General features: G+C 40.5%; 1 long non-coding RNA gene across 2 annotated transcripts in view; it reads right to left on the bottom strand.

The window, feature by feature from the left end:
- The window catches only part of LOC119496849, a 108,856-nt gene that overhangs the window by 85,135 nt on the left and 1,723 nt on the right, over positions 1–21,998 (bottom strand). For both annotated transcript variants that reach the window (XR_005208827.1, XR_005208828.1), the window contains exons 2-4: positions 21,345–21,432; positions 19,076–19,207; positions 18,631–18,686 (exon numbers count right to left, since the gene is read on the bottom strand). This is a non-coding gene — a long non-coding RNA (uncharacterized LOC119496849). The remainder of the gene's footprint in view (positions 1–18,630; positions 18,687–19,075; positions 19,208–21,344; positions 21,433–21,998) is intronic.

The following is a 21,998-nucleotide window of genomic DNA, read 5'->3' on the forward strand; positions in this document are numbered from 1 at the left end:
TGGCGTCAAAACAAATTTGCTCGTGTTAATTTTGACAGCCTTAGTAAAATTAGTTTTTTTCTTTGTCTGTCTATGACTTGTAAAGACAGATGGATGGATATAATTTATAAAGAGATGGATTGTATGTGTGTGTGTGTGTGTGTGTGTGTTTTTGTGTGTCTTTGGACAGAGACAGGATACAGGTAGTTATTGTCCTCTCATTTCTTCATAAATCTAAGTGACAGATAATACAGAAGTTTATTAATTGCAATACTATTGAGTGAGCACAGAAGAAGTTAAGATATAATCAGTCTGTCAGTCAAGGTTTGTGAGCACAGAGGGACCGTTCTTTAAGTACAAAACAAGTCTGTAACACAAAATTGACTGTTTTTGTGCTAAAGACTCACTTCAAAATGTAAATGTCCTGTCCCACCTCCATTTACCACCTTCCTGAACATAAAATGTCTCAAAAATTGCTGTAATCTTCCCACACTTTGTGTTATGATTCTTGCAAAAGCTTCTTCGGCATTCACACTGACTGCTTCACTAGCTCCTCGGAGGCAAAATAATTTTTATGTCTGCAAGACACATTGGATCCGCGCCCACAGACGGGGCCATGCATCAGTCTAAGTGATCTCAGAAGGTCTTAACATTACTTAATGTCTTGCGTCTTTGATGCTGTATTTCATGACTTTTGTGTAGTTTAGTTGAGACCTGGAACTGTCGAGATCTCCCTCCACCACCAAGGCGATTGACTGGTTTCAGAAGTTACTGTATCACTGCCCACATTTTCAACATTTAATGTTTAGTGTAGCTTCAAAATAGTCAAGAAAAGATCATTCCTTAAAAAATATCATTGGCTAAAAAGTGAAAAGATTCTTCAATGAAGCCTTTAAAGTAGGACAACGGAAAGAGAAGGAGTACTATAAACGGCAAAAGCCTTAAATACCCTGTTAAAGGGATAGTTCGGGTGTTTTGAAGTGGGGTTGTATAATGTAATTATCCATAGTGAGTGTGTTACCTACAGTAAATGGTGGTCGGCACGCCCCCCGATATTTTCCGACGGGGAATTGAACTGAAAGTGAAACTTATCTACTGTTTTTTTCAAACGTGGTTTTGAAGAGAACATAGATAAGTTTCAATTTCAGCTCAGTTCCCCGTCAGAAAGGGCTGTCTGACGGCAAGATAAAGCGGTGAAAAGAGTCTAAATATAGCGTACACTTTCTCCAAACTGGGGCCAACCGCCATCTACTGTAGATAATGCACTATATATAAGTATCTCATACAATCACACTTCATACAATCACACTTCACAAACAACTGAACTATCCCTTTAAGTTCACATGGGCCTTTTTCACAGAAGACATTTTGACATGTCATGGCTGGAAAGAGGTACAGGATACAGAGTGGAGGCAACACTGATCACACCGGCAAGCATGCACTCAACAAGCGACATTCCTCACAAAATCAATGTACAACAAAAGATTTAAACTTCAATGGTGATCACTTTCTTTAAAATTACAGATGATGACAATGCATTTCTAATATTTATCCTGACAGAGTTCACCCCCTTCTTCTATTGCAACTACACTTCAAGATGTGGATGGGTGTCTCTGATACTGAAATGGTAAACTCCAAAGACTTCAATGATGTTGCAAATCAAGTCCTCTATTTGTACCGTTTGGTTCATTTCCCACAACGTTTGTATACAGTACATGTATACTGTACATGCTTTTAACAGCCTGCAATTCAGTACTGGCTATCATTAACGCCTTCTTGCAATGTGGTGTTTTCCTCTGTGCCTTTAACAAATGCTATTATCACAGCACTTACAGTAAGAGCAGCTTGTATTTTCAGTGACTACATACCACTGTCACACACAGAGACGCTGTCATTGGTCAAACAAGTAGGTTAGGATTATAAATTAAGTTAAAAATGGTCGTATAATTGGACTGGAAATGCTAATATTTGTGTATGGATTTGGTTTGATTCAAGGTGAGAATCTGCCTGTGCCTACAGTGGGATCCTCATTATAATGCGCCAAATACCTGAATCATCCTTTCCTACTGTATCTAATGGTGTACAGTACAATTGGATGTGTCACTCCAAACCTGAAGCTACCCATATTTTTTGATAATAATACAATATGTCATGATGTGTTTAATATATCCATCATTACATATATTTTAGTAATGCCAAACCCTGCAAACCCAAGGTCCACCCACACAGGATTTCACTTACTCTGGCTAATTAGACCTCTCCTGTGGGCTGTGTGGGCGTATACAAACAGTGCTAGATTGACATCTCCTTCACTCTCCTTCACTCTCCTTGTTAGCTTTTTTTAACCTGCTGAGGTTGGACAAATTACACCTTTACTTTTCTTATTGGTACATGGAGTCTGGTGACCTTGTGTAATTCCTGGCATACTTCCACCTCCAAACTGAGCAGAGGTCTAATCAGCCACGATAACTCAAAACATCTGTGTAGGTGTGCAGGACTAAATCTGACATATTTACTTTAGTGAGGGCTAAAGTGAACAATGTACAATCAATAATTCCTCAAAAAAACCTAAATGTACGATTATTTTGAAATGCCATTGTTACATTTTTTCCCCATAATACTGAAATGGTACGTAAACTATTTGTAACCAGCCTGATTATTCATTGCATGTTAATCACGGCAGTAATGTATCACGGCAAACTGAACCTGGATCTGCCATAAATTATACAATCACAATGACGCAATCACATCTCTGCTGAGATCTCCTGTAACAGCCTGTTGCCACTTAACCTGAGCCTGTCAGAACCATCTGAGAAGCCGTCATTGGAAACTGTTTGGAAAAGGGCTGGCACTTTCAAAAAATACTTGGCAGGTGATTGGATGAACCATCTGTCAATCAAACTTAAAGGGACTGTTTGTAACTTTTTAAGCGTATAAATGTACCGGGTCGGGACACATGCGCGCTCGCATATGTGCGCTCGCATGTGACCGGCGTCCCCGCTCCGCTGCCTGCTTGCCTTCACTCAGACAGCACGCGCGTTCTTGCGTACTCGCTCCACCTCTAGACGTGAACGCGCGCTCACTCCACACTGCAGAACAGTTAGTTTAGCTCTGAGAATATCTAGTTAATGTACAGTGGACATTTGTGCAGAAATAAATGCTGTATGTTTGTATGGTTATAGTCAAATTTTGTTTGGTTTACGGTACAAAAATGTCCCTATCCCTGTAACCTCTTTTACACGCTAGGATGTACAGTGTGTCTTGTAGTAGCCTGCATACTGCAACGAAAACACCAGCTTGTAGTCGGAGCCCATTGCAGTCATCTTGGTAAACTCATGGATATATTGTTTACCGCGGCACAGCCTCCAAGTTGAGCACTCAATTCTGGCTATGCGACAGTCTGGATTTCAAAGTACAACACTTTGGCCTTTGTTCAATTTTGTTTTTTTGCCACCTGGCTGGCAACACTGTGAAGCAGCTTTAGAACTTTTTTTTTCAGGATGAGGCACAATGACCTCGTCCACCCCTGACTTAGAGGAAGGACTGTAGACTTTGTGTCAGACCACACCGTTATGAAATATATTGTCTGTGACACTCTTGCCAAAGTGCTCTCTCCACAGGTGGGCATTTTTTCACACACTAGCCCAGTGAGGGTGGTATGTGCTTTTGACCTTCATCTTTCCAGTTTATGAACTCTGACAGGAGGGGTTGGTGTTTCTCTTTCAAGTCCTTTTCGAAGCACAAATGAGAGAGAGATACTGTAAACTCAGACGCACACTGAGGACTAAGAGGCTGCAGTGAGCTCTGATATCTCTAAGCTGGCTTAAGATCAATAATACAACCATGGCTACAGTACAGTGATGCAATGAACTGACAGGACGGACTGACTAATAGGGTTAGACTGTCTTCACACTGACAGCAGATGTGGATGAGGTGATCTGCTCTGTGGATCTGTTATCAGCAGCGTGTTCTTCTCTATGAATTTCAGTAAACTTTATCAAGAAGACTGGTACGTGAAGCAGGAATTTACTTTTCTGTTTAGATTTTAGAAGCAACAACTTATAATTATTTGATCTTAATTGATATTGATCAACACTTACAAAGACTGCAAGACAAAAACATTGGTTATTAAAGGTTCTCTATACGATATCCAGAGCATTAATATGGTGTCAAACAACTATTTGCTATGTAAAGATATACAGTAGAGGATTAATGTCTACCTGAGCAGAGAATGAAGTCACCCTAGATGGAATCTCTCTTTGCCTTAGTCAGAAATTGTCATAGAAGTACACAAAGAAATCCTTATCAAAAACCTTTTTTTAATGTTATGTGTGTTGAAAAAAAAAAAAAATATCAGCTGATTTGTTTTATCCGATTTCTAAAAAGTCTTTGTAACCAGCTGACAAACTACTAAATGCATATCGCACTGTTGCCAATACATACTGTTTGAAACTGGACAGATTATTTATATACACCGATAAGGACATAATATGTAGCGAAAGATGCATTTTGAAGTATTTCACAAACATCTCAGCACAGAGTTGCAGGTTTCATATTTCGCACACACGGGACGAGAAAGAGTTGACAGACAAGATGGCGGAGGATTTGGTGTCAAAGTGAAAAGCAAAAGCGCCTATTTGGCAATATTTCAGATTTAAACAAAATGCTATAAGGGAACCATAACGTTAATGAGGTAATCGCCGTGCGGAGGACAGAGCGGTCAGAGCCGGTATGTGCTGCGAAACCTGCCGCCCCGCAGCGAAAGCTCTACTGGAGAGACACACAGCCATCCGACATTAAAGATAAAAGCAAGCACTACACATATTGACCGTCATCTTTTCTTGTAAAATCTTGTGACAACACCAAGGAAAGGTGTTGTCACAAGTTTATTAACCGGTGGGAAAATGTCCTCACCGTCACATCCCTAATTCCCAATCAGAGAGAATCATATAAAGGTGAGAACAGAAGTGACGCATAGGAGTGTGTTCAACTAGAGAACAAAACCAAGGAGTAAATGTCTCACTTCCCAAGTATGGACATACTGTAAACTGCACAATTTTATACTGTATATCTCATGTAAATTTTTCTACATGCTATTATACAATATATTGTTTATGGCTGGTCTGTCCATATAGTTGAACTTTATGGTTCATCATTGACATAGCAGTTTGAAAAAGATTACATCTCACGGCCTACATCAGAGGATGAATTTACTCAGTTGTCATGGAGATGCTTCAGTTATCATGTGACTTATATCTTTTGCTACGATTGTTTTTTTTGTTTTGTTGTCAAATTACTTTTACTTTATATGTAAAGCTCTTCTGCCTATGAATGTGTTATACAAATGATGTTTGGTTCAGATTGACTAAAGGTGAAACAGGCAGGACCTGTTACATTTATTCAGCAGGCGTCCTTTAATTCTGTCATCTCAACAGCTTTAGACACTCTGTGTGTGTGTGTGTGTGTGTTTGCGTGTGCGTGTGTGTGTGTGTGTGTGTGTGTGTGTGTGTGTGTGTGTGTGTGTGTGTGTGTGTGTGCGTGCGTGTGTGTGTGTGTGTGTGTCTAACTAAGGAGGAAACTCAGGCAGACAGTTGCCACCACCATTTCAGCACCCAACAGTAAAGTATTGATCTCTTGTTTCAGCAGCTTTCTCTTTTTCCATCTCTCTCTCATCACTCTTTCTGTTCCTGTCTTTCATCCCTCTCTTCACGCTCTTTCTTTTCCACCATTTAATTGCTACTATATTCAATTACATTTTATTTTCTATTCCATTTTCTATTTCTATATATCTAATATCTTCCCAAACCATCATGAAATTCAATCTAATGTCCTCCCTTTTCTTTCTCTCCTCTCTCGTACTTTCTCAAATTCTCCCTCATTCTATCCTTACCCCTCCTCTCCTCCTGCTGTTTTTCCTCCCCTTGCATCCCTCTCTTCCTGACTCCTACAGATGTTAACCTTGTAGCGCAGTTTCCTCAGGTTGGAGACACACAGACACACAACACACACACAGAGAAGAAACGATGCAGAGCTCGATACCTCCACCCTCAGGTGATGATAGGAACTTTTCTCTATCGCAGCTTGACAGTAATAAAATCAAACCTTGATGATTCATGGATTTTTACAGCGGCGCTGTAGAGGGCTGTAAATCATTTTAAGATATCGCCCTCATAAACCTTGGCACAGAATCATGGTTCCTATGCAGACAGAGATGTATAGTATCGGGGTGCTGCTCTCATGAGTCTCTGTTGTACAACTGAAGACTTTGAAGGGAACTTAAAAACCTTTTTATTCAAGCTATTATTTTCAATACAGCTGAAATACAATGCTGTAATCTTTCGAAGACACACAGACAGACGGATAGACTGACAGGCAGACTGATAAATAGATGTAATGCAAAGAGCTTAGAGCGACTAGAAAAACTACTCAACATCTGTGAAATCAGCTTCGTCTCAATGGAGTTTCTTGCTGTTGAGACGATAAATTATCTTTGATTCGCCACATGTGCAAGCATAATATTAATGAAAGTAATTACACTGAGACAAAACACAAGAACAACGAACAAGCTGTATGCTAAATAACAGCAGAACAAGGGGAGGTGATGCAGAACTATTCCCTTTGCTTAGGCGCTCAGCTCTCCATGGTGCAATACAAGCCAAGGGACCTTGCTGTCGATCTGTAACAGGATTCTTAACTAGGGTCACTTTCAGGGTTACAGAAGTCCTGTAATAATAATTGTATACACTCTGTTTATTTCTCTTTTTATATCACCTACCAAAAGGCCAGAGAGGTTACCGCACTGCTTAGAATTTCAATTAAGAAAACAGACCAAAATACTTGCATATCGGGCTGTCAAAGTTCACATGATAGTAACGCGTTAACGCTAAATTGTTGTTACGCCCACTAATTTCTTTAACGCGTTAACGCAATCGATATTTCGGAGGTTGTAGCGAGCTCGGTTTTAAAGCTAGAGTGGAGATGCTGGCGTCATATAAAATTAGAAAACCTAAGGACTTCATTGGTACCAATCATGTCATGCTCTCTTGAAGGAGGTGAAAATAAAGCTCCAAACTTCTCCAAAAACAGTCATGGCCATTTTCAAAGGGGTCCCTTTGACCTCTGACCTTAAGATATGTGAATGAAAATGGGTTCTATGGGTACCCGCGAGTCTCCCCTTTACAGACATGCCCACTTTATGATAATCACATGCAGTTTGGGGCAAGTCATAGTCAAGTCAGCACACTGACACACTGACAGCTGTTGTTGCCTGTTGGGCTGCAGTTTGCCATGTTATGATTTGAGCATATTTTTTAATGCTAAATGCAGTACCTGTGAGGGTTTCTGGACAATATTTGTCATTGTTTTGTGTTGTTAATTGATTTCAAGTAATACATATATACATGCATTTGCATAAAGCAGCCTTATTGCCCACTCCCATGTTGATAAGAGTATTAAATACTTGACAAATGTTTTTGAACAGATAAAAAATGTGCGATTAATTCGCGATTAATCACAATTAATGGTGGACAATCATGCGATCAAATCGTGATTACATTTTTTAATTGATTGACAGCTCTACTTGCATATTAATCATTACAACTTTTAGATTCCAGTTTTGGATTGAGGAACTAAACAACACAGAAACACAAGTATCTGGATCCAGGTATTTGCTTGCGACTCTGACTGAGACAGAGACAAATGTATTCATTTGTTTAAGAGAGCTTGTTTGTTGCTTCCATCATTATTATATCAGAGATACAGTAATAAGGATAAGGTGGAGGAGGAGGAAAAAGAGGAGACAAAGAAGGGAGGGGTTAGAAAGAAGGGAGAAAGGAGAGGCAATAATAGGAAGGGACAGAAGACGGAGGAAGAGGCAACAAGAAAAGAATGGAGTAAAAGTGGAGAGGCGTGTAGTGAAGAGGAGGAAGAAGGGAAAAAGAGGGAGAGAGAGAGAGAGTGGAGAGAATGAAGGGAGAATGAGAAAGATGGGCGAGGTGAGAATGTGAGGAGGGAGACAACGATAGCTCATGGTAAGTGAGGTGTGTCTGTGTGGGTGTAGGTGTGTGTGAGAGAGAGGGAGAGAGAGTGAGAGAGTGAGAAAGTGTGTGTTGTCAGTCTCATTGCAGTTTCTGCTCCTTCACTGTCAGCCTGCGTCAGTTGAATCGCTGAAATTGGCATTTTCCCTGGAACAACACACACATGCACAGACGCACACAAACGCACACACACAGGTAGTTGCAAACGTGCACAAAGACACACACACACACCTTGTCATTGTTCACATCAAATTTTGGGGAGAAGCTCTTCTCTTTCCGCAATAAATAAGTGGACCTGTTCAAATTTAACACTCCTCATTATTCTGAACACCCACATGGACGTGAAGTGTGATGCTGCTGTTTATAAATTAACTTGCTGCGTCTCCAAGGACCAATTTAAATGATTGAGGTCTTACGCTGTGTTTAATGCTGGAGCAAAGTTTTTCGTTGTTACCAGCAAATTTATATGAATCATCACAATTTAACAGTTTATATGATATTGTAATACAAGTTACGTAAATCCCAGCTGGTTCACATTTAATGGGACACTTAAATGAATGAAAGTTAGGAAGAAATTAAATTCCCGCAGATTTGAAGCACTTAGCAGTAACATCTCTACAATCAACTAACCCTTCATAAAGAGACTACAAATAATTCCTGCTATGCCCCCGGTAGCTCTACTTCAAATAGATAATACGCACGCAAACACACACACATAATCACAGATACACATTTGAATACAAAGGGATAAACAAACATGCACATAAAACACACACAAAGAAGTTTTCACGCACACACCTCTTCTGGCAGCAGATCAAGAGAAGAAAGCGCGCGTGTGTGTGTGTTTTTGTGTATTGTGTGAATTGCGTCTGTGCTTATTTAGTGAATAAAAAAAAAAAAACGGCTTCTTGGACAAATCCAGTCTAAATAATCTTCCTATCCTGGCCGTCCAGATACCAACACTGTGTCCCATGTGGCTTCATTACTGTTGCAGCTAATTAAGCAGCTCCAAATAAACACCATCTTCTGCCTTCATTAACACAAACACAGCAGCATCAACACATGCTTAAACTGGATGTATTTGTTGATGCCGACATGGATAAGTATGGAAATACATTATATGCTGTTGATAGAGTAGAAAATTAACATTAAATATAATGTGACGTACAGTGTGTACTATTCCTCGTAGAGTTCTTATTCCCAACTGTTTACATTTACCATACCATTTTTGCATTTTCTTACCTCTCAGTAATTTATGGCTCTTAGCCTAATAATGATGCCAGACTTCCATTTGTTGAATATGAATCAATTTATCATAAACCATTTTAGAAATATACATTATATTTAGTTGAACAGTACGATACTATTCATGATAATGAAACAGGTAACGGTGATGGTCGTAAACTTCTTTGAATGATAAATTCATATTCCTGCTTGTGTTAAAATTTATAAGTAAATATCAATAGCAAGAATTATCGTTAACCCAAAACTAGAGTAGCCGATTAATAGATTACTGGATTAACAGAAAATTAGTTTGCAGCAATTTCGGTAATCCCCCTTTTAATAAATCTGGGCCCTCCATAGGTTGCGCACCCCCCAGTTTGAGAACCTTCGGTTTAAGTAATTTTTAAGGGCAACAAGACTTATGCTTAATTCATACTTTTGCGGAAAAGCTTGCGCAGAGCCACAGAGATTGGTTTGAGGAGCTCACAGAGAGTCACAAAGATGCGCCGTGCAGACGCGCACCTCCTGAAAAATGTCCCTACACGCCAGGCACCACGGACGTCGCAGAAGTTCGATTGACAAGTACCTCACATCCGTTACAACAACAACAACAACCTTATTAATTCTAGGCACAGGAGCTCCTACTCATCATCCAGCTCTTCCATGTTTTTTTTCCAGCCATGGAGTTGTGTTGGGCCAAACTAATATAGAACTATTGAATCACGCCTATCAAATAAATCAAAGACTGCATAAGAGTCTACAGCCATGCTAGCAGTTCTGTGAGGCTGTACTTAGCATTTAGCTCAAAGCACAGAGGCTGATGGGAATGTCTTAAGTTTTGCAGGTATTTGGTCATGAACCAAAGTACTGATGATGGCGCTAGATGAAAAGTCAGGGGATCACCTAAGTTATTGCAGTTCATAGGGGGACATTAATGTCTGAACCAAATTTCATGGCAATCCATCCAATAGATATGGCAACATCCATCGCATTCAAAACTATGTACTGGAGGAGAAAGTCAATAGGATTCATCCTCTGAGAACCATGACTGTATAAAAATGTCATCACAATCCATGCAATAGTTGTTGAGATAATTCATTCTGGACCAAAGTGGTGGACCAAGTGCCAGGATAGCCATTCCTACAGCTACCATGCCAGCATGGCTAAAAGATTAATTTCTTATATATTAACAAAACAATGAATCAAGAAAATAATCAGCAAATTAATTGATTATTTAAATAATCATTAGCTTTTGAGGTATGGCATGTTACTACGATGAATAAATGAATGAACAAATGGAGACAGATCCAAAGCAACACCCTCAACATCCACATGTCCACAGTTGTACTGTATAAGCACCTACAGCACAAGCACTTAAACCGTTCCAACATTACTGACTAATACTGGAGGATAAAGCTGTCCTATACTCATATATCAACCTCATGACCACTAACTCACTGTATGGATAATGGGAGAGCCACAATATATCCACCTCCTCGACTGAATTGCTGGATGGTGATTTATCAGCAGCCGGCAAGAAGGCAGACAACAACTGAAGATCTAGTTTAATTAATTTGAGTCGGCAGTGAAAAGTGTGTAATTACAAAAGAGCTGAGCGGGGAGAAATCATTGAATTGAGGTGAATTACATCAGAATTGTTCGAGCAAAATGCTCCCAAGTCCTTTAAGGACAAAGCACACAGGCTTTAAAAACTGTGTCTGGCTACATGCATTTGGCGTCAGCGCATATACATACTGTACGTGTCCCACTGCATTCATACTGTGTCTGCACAGCTGTGTGTGTGTGTATGTGTGTGTGTGTGTGTGAAATAATGAGCAGTAGATAAAACATAATTGTACGCTGAAATCTCAGCACTTCAATTTATTCCTCCATTACAGCTCAGAGTTAGACACAGTGCAGAGAGAGAGAGAGAGAGAGAAAGAGAGAGAAGCCTTTGATTATGAAGCTGTTAAAAGCTACAACACAATGTAAACAACAGCAGACCGCTACACTGAACTTGTACATTTTCTTTCATCAGAAACAGAATTGATCCCTGATTTGCATACAAAGACATTTGGCTACAAAATGCTTGGGATGTGCAAATGTTTGAGGCGTTCGTTTGAGGACTGCAGTGTTGCAGTTTTTTCACAGAGTTTTGCTTTCACAAAGTGTGAGGTTGATAATGTCAGAGGAGCTGCGGAGTCAGAGAAAAGCTGTGATAAAATGCTTCATAACCCCGTGACTAAAGGACACCTCGCCTCTCTTCTCATAACCCTTCAAATCTCCATCTTTCCCCACCTTTCCCATTTCCAGCAGTTTACCCTTGAGCACCCTTTAAGGTAAAAAAAAAGAACAGTTGTACTAGTATCCTATTTTGAAGTCACAGACCAGAGTGTGTTGGAGATAAAGGGGGAGACGTTATCTGTACCTGTACAAAGGTTGAAGTGAAAGCATTGTGGCCTCACATTTTAAGCTATTAGTCTTTAAGGGAGGAGGAAACTACAAGATTTCAGGAAATCAGATAATGTGAGTTTTAATACGGGTGTCACAAACTAACAAATTAGCATCTTGTGTAGAATTTTTCAGTGTTGTTTTGCAGAGTGCTGATTTTTCAGTGACAATTATATGGAGTCGACAAGTTGATTGAAGTGTTGTTTGTTCCCTCATAGAGCTGATATGTGGTTCAAAATGCTTCAAGTCTAAAGGGTATATATTTATATTAACCCTATATTCAAAATGCATGTTGTTTATCGTAATTTAATTTGTTTAAATGTCAAAAAATATAATTATGCTGAAGTTCAACTGACGAGTTAGATGTGAGCTAAAGTATATGCACATGACATTGATTTATGTTGGTTTTCTCCCCAAGCTTTCTGAAACTTCATGAAACCTCAAAAGTATATCTTTACATTTTGAATTTCAGTCTATTTCTCATCACCATTCACTTGTCACATTGTGGGAGTTTTTTTTTTTTTCAACTGTCTAGCTACAGTAGAAACGGTTCATTTACCTGCAGGCAGCTACCGGTAGCCTTATTTATTGGTTTTCATAAAGAACCATAACAAGGTGTTTCAGGATAGCCGAATCAGAAATGTAAAGAATCATTTCAGCAATTAACTTGCTGTATATTTATGTACATATTGTATTCAATCAGAACACTCATTTTGTGAGAGTTTCCATAGAATTGAATGGGACTGAATCACAGCTGTGGGAGAACAAATAATAATAATAAAAAAAAAAACATTTCTGTGGTGATGCACTCATGGGAAAAGTGTCACAATTAACAGCAAAAGAATTGAAAATGTTTTAAAAAAAGAAGATAATATGACATCATTATGTGACACCCCATCGGAAATTCATGAGTATGAATTAACGAGTGCAAAAAGTGTCACCTCCAACGATCAGCATACTGCCATATTCCCGGGTTGTGTGTGTGAGAGAGAAAGGAATATTACTCACTCATTCACAATAGTAGAATGACTAATGATGCCACACAGCACTAAGCTGTGTTGTATATTGGTCATATACAATTCATATGACATCAATGCTCACATCAAAACACATGAACTATAAAATAAATGATGGCACAGAGCATTAAATATACATTTTGGCAGAATGAAATACTTATAGGGTTATTTTTGTTTGAAAAATAAGATGGACAAATATTATGATGAATGTGTTTATATGAGTGCAGTTTTCCCTTTGAAATATGTTGTAGGTGAACAAATTTAAAGCAGCTAATATTTTTACAGTATGTAAATGTATCACATGATGACATGTATGTGAAAGTGGTTGCTCACATAGACTGTATACAAAGATGGACGACATGACAGCTCCCCAAAAGTGAAGCCAAAACATCTCAATCTCCCCCTGGTGGCTTGCTGCAGTATAGGTTGTGATGGAATTTTCCATCAATTCCTCTCTTATTGGTAGAAAGGTCAGAGTGTTTGTCAGAGTGTCCCTCTGTTGACATTATTGGGTTGGAGTCCTGTCTAGAGGAGCCACCGTTATCTGTACAGCTGGGTCTGTAGTGGAGACCGTAGAGCCAGTCGCTAGGGCAACCAGGGTCAGAGATGCCAGAGGAACGAAGTAAGTCAAAACATGATAAGGGGTAAGACACTGAGCACCAGGGAGGAAGGACAGAGTTGCGAGGCCTTCACGCAGAGAGCACCTCAATGTGGAGACCTGACAATTGCTCCTTGATCAAGCTTCAATAAACCTTCTTTGTAAGACATCATCAGCTCCGGGACCTCTTCCTTCCTAAGTTAACTTGTGTATCAATTATTCCATCACATAGGTCATATACTGCAGCCAGCAGTATGTCCCATCCATGTTAGCGGATGGGACATGGGTGAAACTAAAAAGTCAAAGTACACCTTAAATACATTTTTCCCAAAAATGATTACTGTCATTTAAGGTATTTATTATCACGCTGTATGTTCAAGTGTTTTTTTTATGGATAAATTTGGATTTAATTGGTTATATGATGCTGTGAAAAGGGGGTGAGACATCATGATTGACAACTGTAATTCTCTCTTGCTATCAAACTGTGGCTGTGCTCGGCTTGCGTTTGGTTCGAACAGGTGTATGGGCGGTGCCTCGATGCTGCGGCTCCACCGCCCCGATCACTACTGCACAGACTCTGGCTCCAAATGACGTCAAAAGCGCAACATGCCAGCGCCTGTATCCGGGATATTTTGGCTTCCCTTCTGTAGAGTGGGAGGAAGTGGAGACGCGTCATCCATCTTTATATGCAGTCTATGGTTACTCGTAATGATGAACCACAGAGTTCCCCTCAGTTCTTTGAGGGTTTATAGTGTCTGTGAATGTATTTGTGAAGGTTGATCTGATCAGTTACAGTTACTGTAACATGGCCAAAAGCAACCCCATGAAGCAGCCATGAACTTATTCTCCATCCCTCCCTTTGTGCTGTACGTCTTACACAAAAAAACATCCTCACCAAACCCTCTTCATTTCATTTTCTGCATGGACCCCAGGTTCACACAGCATGCAGGTTTGAAGGTCTCTCCACTGAAACCAGATCTGATGAAATTCTTTTATCCGTGGAGTCCAAACTCACCTATTTCACGGTAGGGAAAACACTGAAGCTACAAATGAACCAGATAAAATGTTTCTCCATTCTGTCCCATACAAAATCATTTCCATTTTACATCACGCTCACATGGCGAGTGGTGAATGACATTTCCCCGGGCCAACTGTTAAACATGGTCTGCTTCACATACACACACACACACACACACACACACTGGTAAAGGCACGTCAGTGTATGAAAACAAACTGTCTTGTCCCTCTCAGCTCTCTCTGTCTAACTCCCACTTGTGCCCTTTAAAAATTCTGAAGCAAGTCAAACTATTTTCGGTGGCATTAAACTCTGCCTGCTGCTTCCATGTGTCCAATGAATATCACAACAGTGGTAAACTGCTCTGATTGTAACCTTCTACATGATATAATTATCCTTGAGTCCAATATTTTGCAACACTGAATGACAGGGGTAGAGAGTGAGGCATGTAGAGTAAACATGATGACATCTGACAGGTTATGATTTATACTCAAACTGACAACTTTGTCAGCATGAAGCATGTGTTTACAGCCAACGAGACACAGGTATTTCATATCACAGGGCACCATGAATGACGGCCGTGTTTAACACATAATAGTGTTATGACGGTGGTGACAGGAAAACATTGTGCTTGACTAAGAGGTGCTTTTCCTAAAATGCAGTTAAAGGTATTTTTACAATAAGTTTTATCCAAATTCAATAAACACCTAACTGCTGAAGCTGACTAGAAAGCAGAAAGTTTATTGACTGGCTGTGAGAGTCTGATGCAAATAAGGAAGTTGCGCTGAATAATCGGAAAATACCTCATTCACGCCAAGGAGCATCTATCTATTCTATTACCTCCCCACGGCTCTTAACATCTGAGAGGCTCGCAGCTAACGGTGCTAATAGTGCTAAGAGCACAAACAGGGAAGACCACGGCAACAGTGCTGACAGAGCTAACAGTGTTTACCTGAGAGGGAACCAGAGTGTGGGTGCTACGCTTCCGCGACAACGCCGTCGGTCGGGACAGCGTTATCAGCTGTAGCCGCCTTCTGAGCGCAGGGCAGAGCGGCGGCCATGAGCTAGCCAGTGGAGCACAATCACATGCATAAAAGGCACGTGCGTCCGACGCGGCAATGTCAAAAAAACACAGAGAAGCTTGGATTAAAACACACACAGAGGGAGAGTGACTTCATTCTCTGCTCAGGTAGACATTACTCCACTATATCTTTAGCAAATAGTTGTTTGCTGCTATATTAATGTTCTGAATATTGAATTTAGCACCTTTAATAACTCATTTTCAAAGGCAAAAAAGATATCTCAGATAATGTCTGGGAGAAAAAACTATTACACTTCAACACTTTAGGCAGACACTTTTAATCAAGACTGAGATCCATCAAATTACTCCGACTAAAAGTCCCCAGAGTCAGAGCCACAGCGCTCTCCGAGTAGATGTAACAACATTCTCGTGTTCTTACGATAATCATGTATTAAAAAAAAATAGGCACAGAAACATAAGCTAAGGAGAAAAGGTCTGTTTTTTTAAACACGATAGAAGGATTTCCAGAGTGCAGTGGGATTCAGCAAGGAAGGGAACCTGCGGGGTCTTTTAAAGAATAAGCTTTTAGATATATCAGAAAACAGGAAGTTACTCTGTACTTCTGACTATCCTGGGAAGGTTATTCCACTAATAGAAAGCTAAGAGAAGTAAAGGCCCGCTGGTTACTTTTCCTCAGGGAAGGATGAGCTAAGAGTCCAGTAACACAGCATGCTGCATGGGCCAGAACACTAGAGTGGACCATGATCTGAATGGGATAGCTCAGCTAGTACAGCTTGGCTGAGTTTTCAGTTTGATACACGCAGTCACATGCAGCAGAGATCTATTTCAGGGTCCTTGACAAGAGCAAGTTTGGTATCTTTTATTCCTCCATCCACCATTTTCCCCACTCTCCTCCTGATTCCAGTCATCTAGCAGGAAGTCCATCTCTCTTTCTCTCTCCCTCTCACCCTTTCCCTCCCTCAGACACATGGAGATGGATGGACAGTGTGTGCAGGAGTCCTTGGCTGAACTGTAGAAGTGCTGACGTGGCGCCAAGCCCTCTAGCAGCGTGATGACGCCTCTATCTGTCTCTCCATGATGCACTCTCTCTTTCTCACACACACACATATACACACACACTCACAGGTGCACGTATAGATATGTACTTCACTTACTAATGCCAGGCTGAACACATACACAGAAAAGAGCACATTTGCATGCGTTATGTCTGCACAAAGATTTATGCGCCAACACATGCAAATGCACATGAAAAGGCCCTGGTGCATGCACAAACACACATGGGTGCACAGCAGAGCACAAACCTCTCCATCACTGTCTGTCCATCTCCGTGACACCTTTATCACTCCATCCAGTCTCCTATATAATCAGCATCAGTCTCTATTGTCACACTCCTACCATCACCATCACAAACACACATATACACAAAGAGTGTCACACCAGATGCACCCACACACACACACACACACACTCAGGTCAGCTGAGTGATGTTGGAGTGTGTATTTCTCTTCTGCCCGTGTTAAAGTGAGTCATCTATCCTTCCACAGCTTCATTACAACCTGCAAGGGCAAACACTATCTCTCGCTCCCTCTGCCTCTCCAGATGGAGGGAGAGAGAGAGACTGAGATATTCAGTAGATAGAAGGTGAGATCTCCCCCTCTATCTCTCTCTTTGTATCCCCCCCACATCTCGCTCTTTCTCTCTTATTCCCTCGTCTCTATATTTATCTTCTGTCTCTACATCTATTGCCTTATATCTTATGTTTTCAATCACACAGTCTTTCTCTCTTCCTCTCCCACCTAGCCCTGAGCAATTGCCAGCGTGGTTAAGCAGCTTGTGATGTAAACACTTTAACCCACTGAAAGATGCAACAAATTAGATAGATACACAGACCAAAAGCCGAAAGTATATGGATGCCCTGTCCCGTTTGTTTTTTAATGGTTTGGGCAAGGCCCCTCAGTTCCCATTAAAGGAACAGTGTGTAAGATCTGGCGGTATCTAGCGCTGAGGTTGCAGATAACATCTTCTCCCCGTGTGCCAAGCATGTATGATTGCTACCGTGGCCGAATATGCGAATGACCCTCTCTAGAGCTAGTTGTTCTAAGAGTAAAGTAGAGTAGTGTGTGTGTGTGTGTATGTGGGAAGTGAGTGGTGAAGCAAGAGAGAGAGCGGCGGCGACTCGAGCGAGTAACGTTATCGACTCCGGCCCACGCAGGAAAAGTTAACAGTGTTTGGTTTGGCTACTGAAGAAACATGGCGGACTCCGTGGAGAGGGGACCAACATGGATGTATTAAAAGAACTGGATACAGCGTTGGAGGCAGGGCCCCGGTCATTCCTATGAGAGTTGCTCATTGGCGCATGAAGCCTAAATGGCTCGACTTTCGTCTGGAAAAGTACCTGGATCTTGGCGGAGTAACGTCCACTCGGTCAGATGACTTGGTCACGGGGTCTTAACGTCACACCGTCGTCACGGTTTGCGCTCCAGCCTCGGTCTGGGTCTCACTCACATGAACGGAGGAAGGGAAATAACTCTGGATTCGGCTATAAGTGCGTTTTACAACTTTAAAAACGTAATTTTTGAAATAAGGGCTATTAGAGTGTTTGTACTGGGAAGTTGATTCACTTAAAAAAAAAAGTATCCGCTGAGTTACAGATGTCTCTTTCCCAATGTAAGTCTATGGGAAAAGTTTTTTTGGGCCCAATGGCATCACGTGACTGACACGGAAGTTGCAGTACTGCCGTTTGGCCACTACGAAAGTCGGGATCGATGACTGGCGCACTTCCTGGGGGCTTGGGACGAAAACGAAAACACTCTAACTCTTATTTTCAGGTGATTATTCACTAAAGAAAACATACTTATTCATCTTAAATTCCATTTCTGCTAATAGATCCCCCTAAATGCTACACATTTCTCCCTAAGGGAAATCTTAATGCAACAGCATACAATGATATTTTGTACCTTAGTGTGCTTCCAACTTTCCAACAGTAAGAAAAGAAAAGAAAAATTAAAGAAACGTTTTTTTCTGACTTTCATGTTGAAGAAGATCTTGACTGCAAAGAGCCCCCAGTAGGCTGTTACAGTATAACCAAAAATCGATGCCTGTTGTTTTTGGAATAAGATGTTCAAAATGTGGGTGTAATGTTCAGGTCACCACCTATCTAGACAGATAAGTGAAGAAATGCAAGGTACAAAAAGAGTGTCATGTTTCTATAGTGGGAGGCAGGAACAAAGAGAGAGACATATGAAAAGAGAAATTTGTTGTACTCTTACCTGCTTCTCTCGCAGCTCAGACGGAGAGCTCGTAGAAAGCTTCAGTTTTTGAGGCCCTACAGAAAGCATGAATAATGCATAGGTAAAACCTCTTATTCTCTAAATTTTAAATGGCTAGCTGTTATCAAAAATAACTTCATCTGTAGAGCATTAGCAGACTCGCACGCAACAGAGTGCCTTCTGCAGTACACTATAGAAAAGTTCAATTTCAATTCATATTTCCAACCTTCTGAATTTGCCAATGTCCTGCAGAACCATCTTAACTGCGCACAACATGAAAAAAAACACTTATATCAATGCAACACTTATATTATGCATTTTCTAATAAGAATACATGTTTTGACTTATCACCAGGGCGTGACAGAGATCATGTTTTCACTAAACACTGACTTCAAGTTTTTCAACTTGGACCGTCAATAAGACACAACACAATGGCATGACTCACCAAAAGGCAGGACTCAAGTCTTGGACTCCCTCTACTGGCTCGTAGCGCAGGCTGATAGATAATGCTGGGGAAATTGTTGCACCGTCGTGGCTGAGTCGTCTCTTCAATGGAATATCATACCGCTCAGCCCCCCTGAGGAAGATTATAACAAGTTGTTAGAAGAGACACCAGCCAAATACTGAAACTCTGGAGAAACTATGCTGCTTTTGTCCCTTATAAATCAAACAACAGACGTGCTTTTAATCATTTTACTGTCACCACAAACAAAAGACAGAAAGAGCAAGGTGAAAACCAAAAAGGCAACTTGAGATTTTAATGGTTTGGGGAAAACGCTGTAGTTCAGCAAGGAGTTTAAGAGTTAAAACAATTAGTCATAAGTTCCCTATTGATCCCTCCCCAAGGTCTCTTATCCCAACAACTGCAGACAGGCTCATTACTCTAAAAGACAACCTTATAGACAGGAAGGACTGATAAAGCTGGATCAATGCCACTGATCAGTTCCCACCACGGTATGGATAAGCACACAGAACTAGAATAGACAGAAAGGGCATTCTCATTAAATAAAAGCTTTCAAACAGTCTTTTGGCTGCTATACAGTGTACACAAGGAGTAACTTACGGGGTGTGATGTAATTATCCTGTTTGCTACAGACTCTGTAAGATAGTTGAGATCCCAATTCATTATAGTACTTTGGCCATACATTCAAAAGAGATCCGCATCTTTAACAAGACAGTCCATTTTAGTCACACTAGTGGACCAGTGAGGCTGTAACGCTCATTACGCACCAAAAAACTATGGATGACTGAAAAGTACAAGAAACTTAACTGTTCTTAGATCCGTGTCACTAGAGTAGTGGAATAAAACATGTAAAGTTTGTCAGGTTTTGAGGGTGTAACCAGAGGAAACGCCATTTAGTTTCCTAAATCATTGGATGACGTCATAATACACTTTTCAGGCTCAGCTCTATATTGTTAGACTTAACTCAGATTTCATCGGCCTACTGGTGCGGGAGCTGCTGGCCATCCGCGGTGGGAAAGAAAAAAGCGGTAGATGATAGGATGAGAGACAACGTAGTGTAACATTATACGGACATAACAAGGCTGCTGAATGAGAGAGGCATCCGCCGATACAGTTACACGGAAACAAAGCGTGTTAATAATGAGCCGACCACCTCACTGTAGCTGTGATCTGTTTTTAAAGTCAGGCACATTGGCGGAGGTCTGCGCTCTCCAAGTGCCATTTTAGTTAATATTATATTCCATTTCTGCCAATAGATTCTCCTAATTGTTACACACTGGTCCTTTAATCACCAACTATTTTGATAATCGATTAATCGGTTTGAGTAATTTTCTAAGAAAAAAAGCGTGCCAAGCATTTAGGAGAACTACGGTGGCCGGCGCCAAAACGGGAATGTCCCTCTCTAGAGCCATTTGTTGTAAGAGCAGCGCAGGTCATTTGGAGCAGAGCCAGTGCTTAGAGTGTGTGTGTAAGAAGGAAGTGAGTGGTGAAGCAAGAGATAGAGAGCGGTGGCGACAGAGGCGAGTGACGTTATCGACTCCGGCCCAAGCTGCTCTGGGCTACTGTAGAAACGGTGCACTCCACTCTGTGAAGAGGACCCACTCCCTATGTAGAGATAAACAGCTCATTCTAAGGTAATGGAAACACAAGGACTCTTATAATCAGGTGATTATACACCAAAGAAAACATACTTATTAATATTATTTTCCATTTCTGCCAATATATCCCCCTAAATGTTACATACTGGTCTTTTAATTGCCAACTATTTTGATAATCGATTTATCAGTGTGAGTAATTTTTTAAGAAAAAAAAAGTCAAGTCTGTGTTTCCAGCTTCTTAAATGTGAATATTTTCTGGTTTCCTTACTCCTCTATGACAGGAAACTGAATATCTTTGAGTTGTGGACAAAACAAGACATTTGAGGATGTCATCTTGGGGTCTGGGAAAACACTGATCGACATTTTTCACCATTTTCTGACATTTTATAGACCAAGCAACTAATCAATTAATTGAGAAAATAATCAACAGATTAATTGACAATGAAAATAGTTGTTAGATGCAGCCCTAATTGTTTTGTCAACTATTCTATCCTATCCTGCTGTTTTGGTAGTGGACAAAAATGTTTCTTTGGAGCCAAAACATTTTTAAAAAGATGTCTTTTAACTGGCATCGTATGATTGCCTCCTGGTGTCTTTGGTGTTGTATGCATAGTAGCCTATGTTTGCTTTATTTGTGTGCAAACTTGTCTTACCAGCATGACCACACACCAGTTGAGGATTCCCCTGTAGTTATTGAAACCACTGGCTGAACTCAACAGGGACTCCTGCGTCTTATGACAGCTATACAGAGAGAAATGAGAGGGATAAATGGGTGAAACAATCAAGACCATCATGAGCTTATGATACATTTATTTTCATTTGAGTCTGGCATCATATCGCTTGCACATCACATGAAGAACCTACACACTGACCTCCAGTTTTTAGTAAGAAGAAAGAAAGAAAGGAAGATAGATTATAACATTAAAAAAGGCTACACCCAATAATAAAAATGGCTGGTAGCAGCTCAGAAAACTAAAAGTGAAGTTGGTCTAATTTCCAAAGGCGTGGTTCAATTTATGCCCCTTAATAACACACTACTTTTATGATTTAATTTTGGTACACCACAATAAAGTATATCCGACTGATTTATTGTACACTAAATACCACCTGGTGCTAAATCAGTTCACAGAGTATACTTTGGTATTACATAAATGGCCTAAAGCAGGGGTCAGCAACCTGCGGCTCTGGAGCCACATGAGGCTCTTTAGCTTCTCTCCAGTGGCTCTTTGTGGATTTTTAAAAATGGAAATGAATAACTGTTTTTATGTTTACATTTTAATTTTTATTTATCATTGTTGTATGTCTAC

Source organism: Sebastes umbrosus, chromosome 11 (genome assembly GCF_015220745.1).
Source record: "Sebastes umbrosus isolate fSebUmb1 chromosome 11, fSebUmb1.pri, whole genome shotgun sequence".
Classification (NCBI taxonomy): domain Eukaryota; kingdom Metazoa; phylum Chordata; class Actinopteri; order Perciformes; family Sebastidae; genus Sebastes; species Sebastes umbrosus.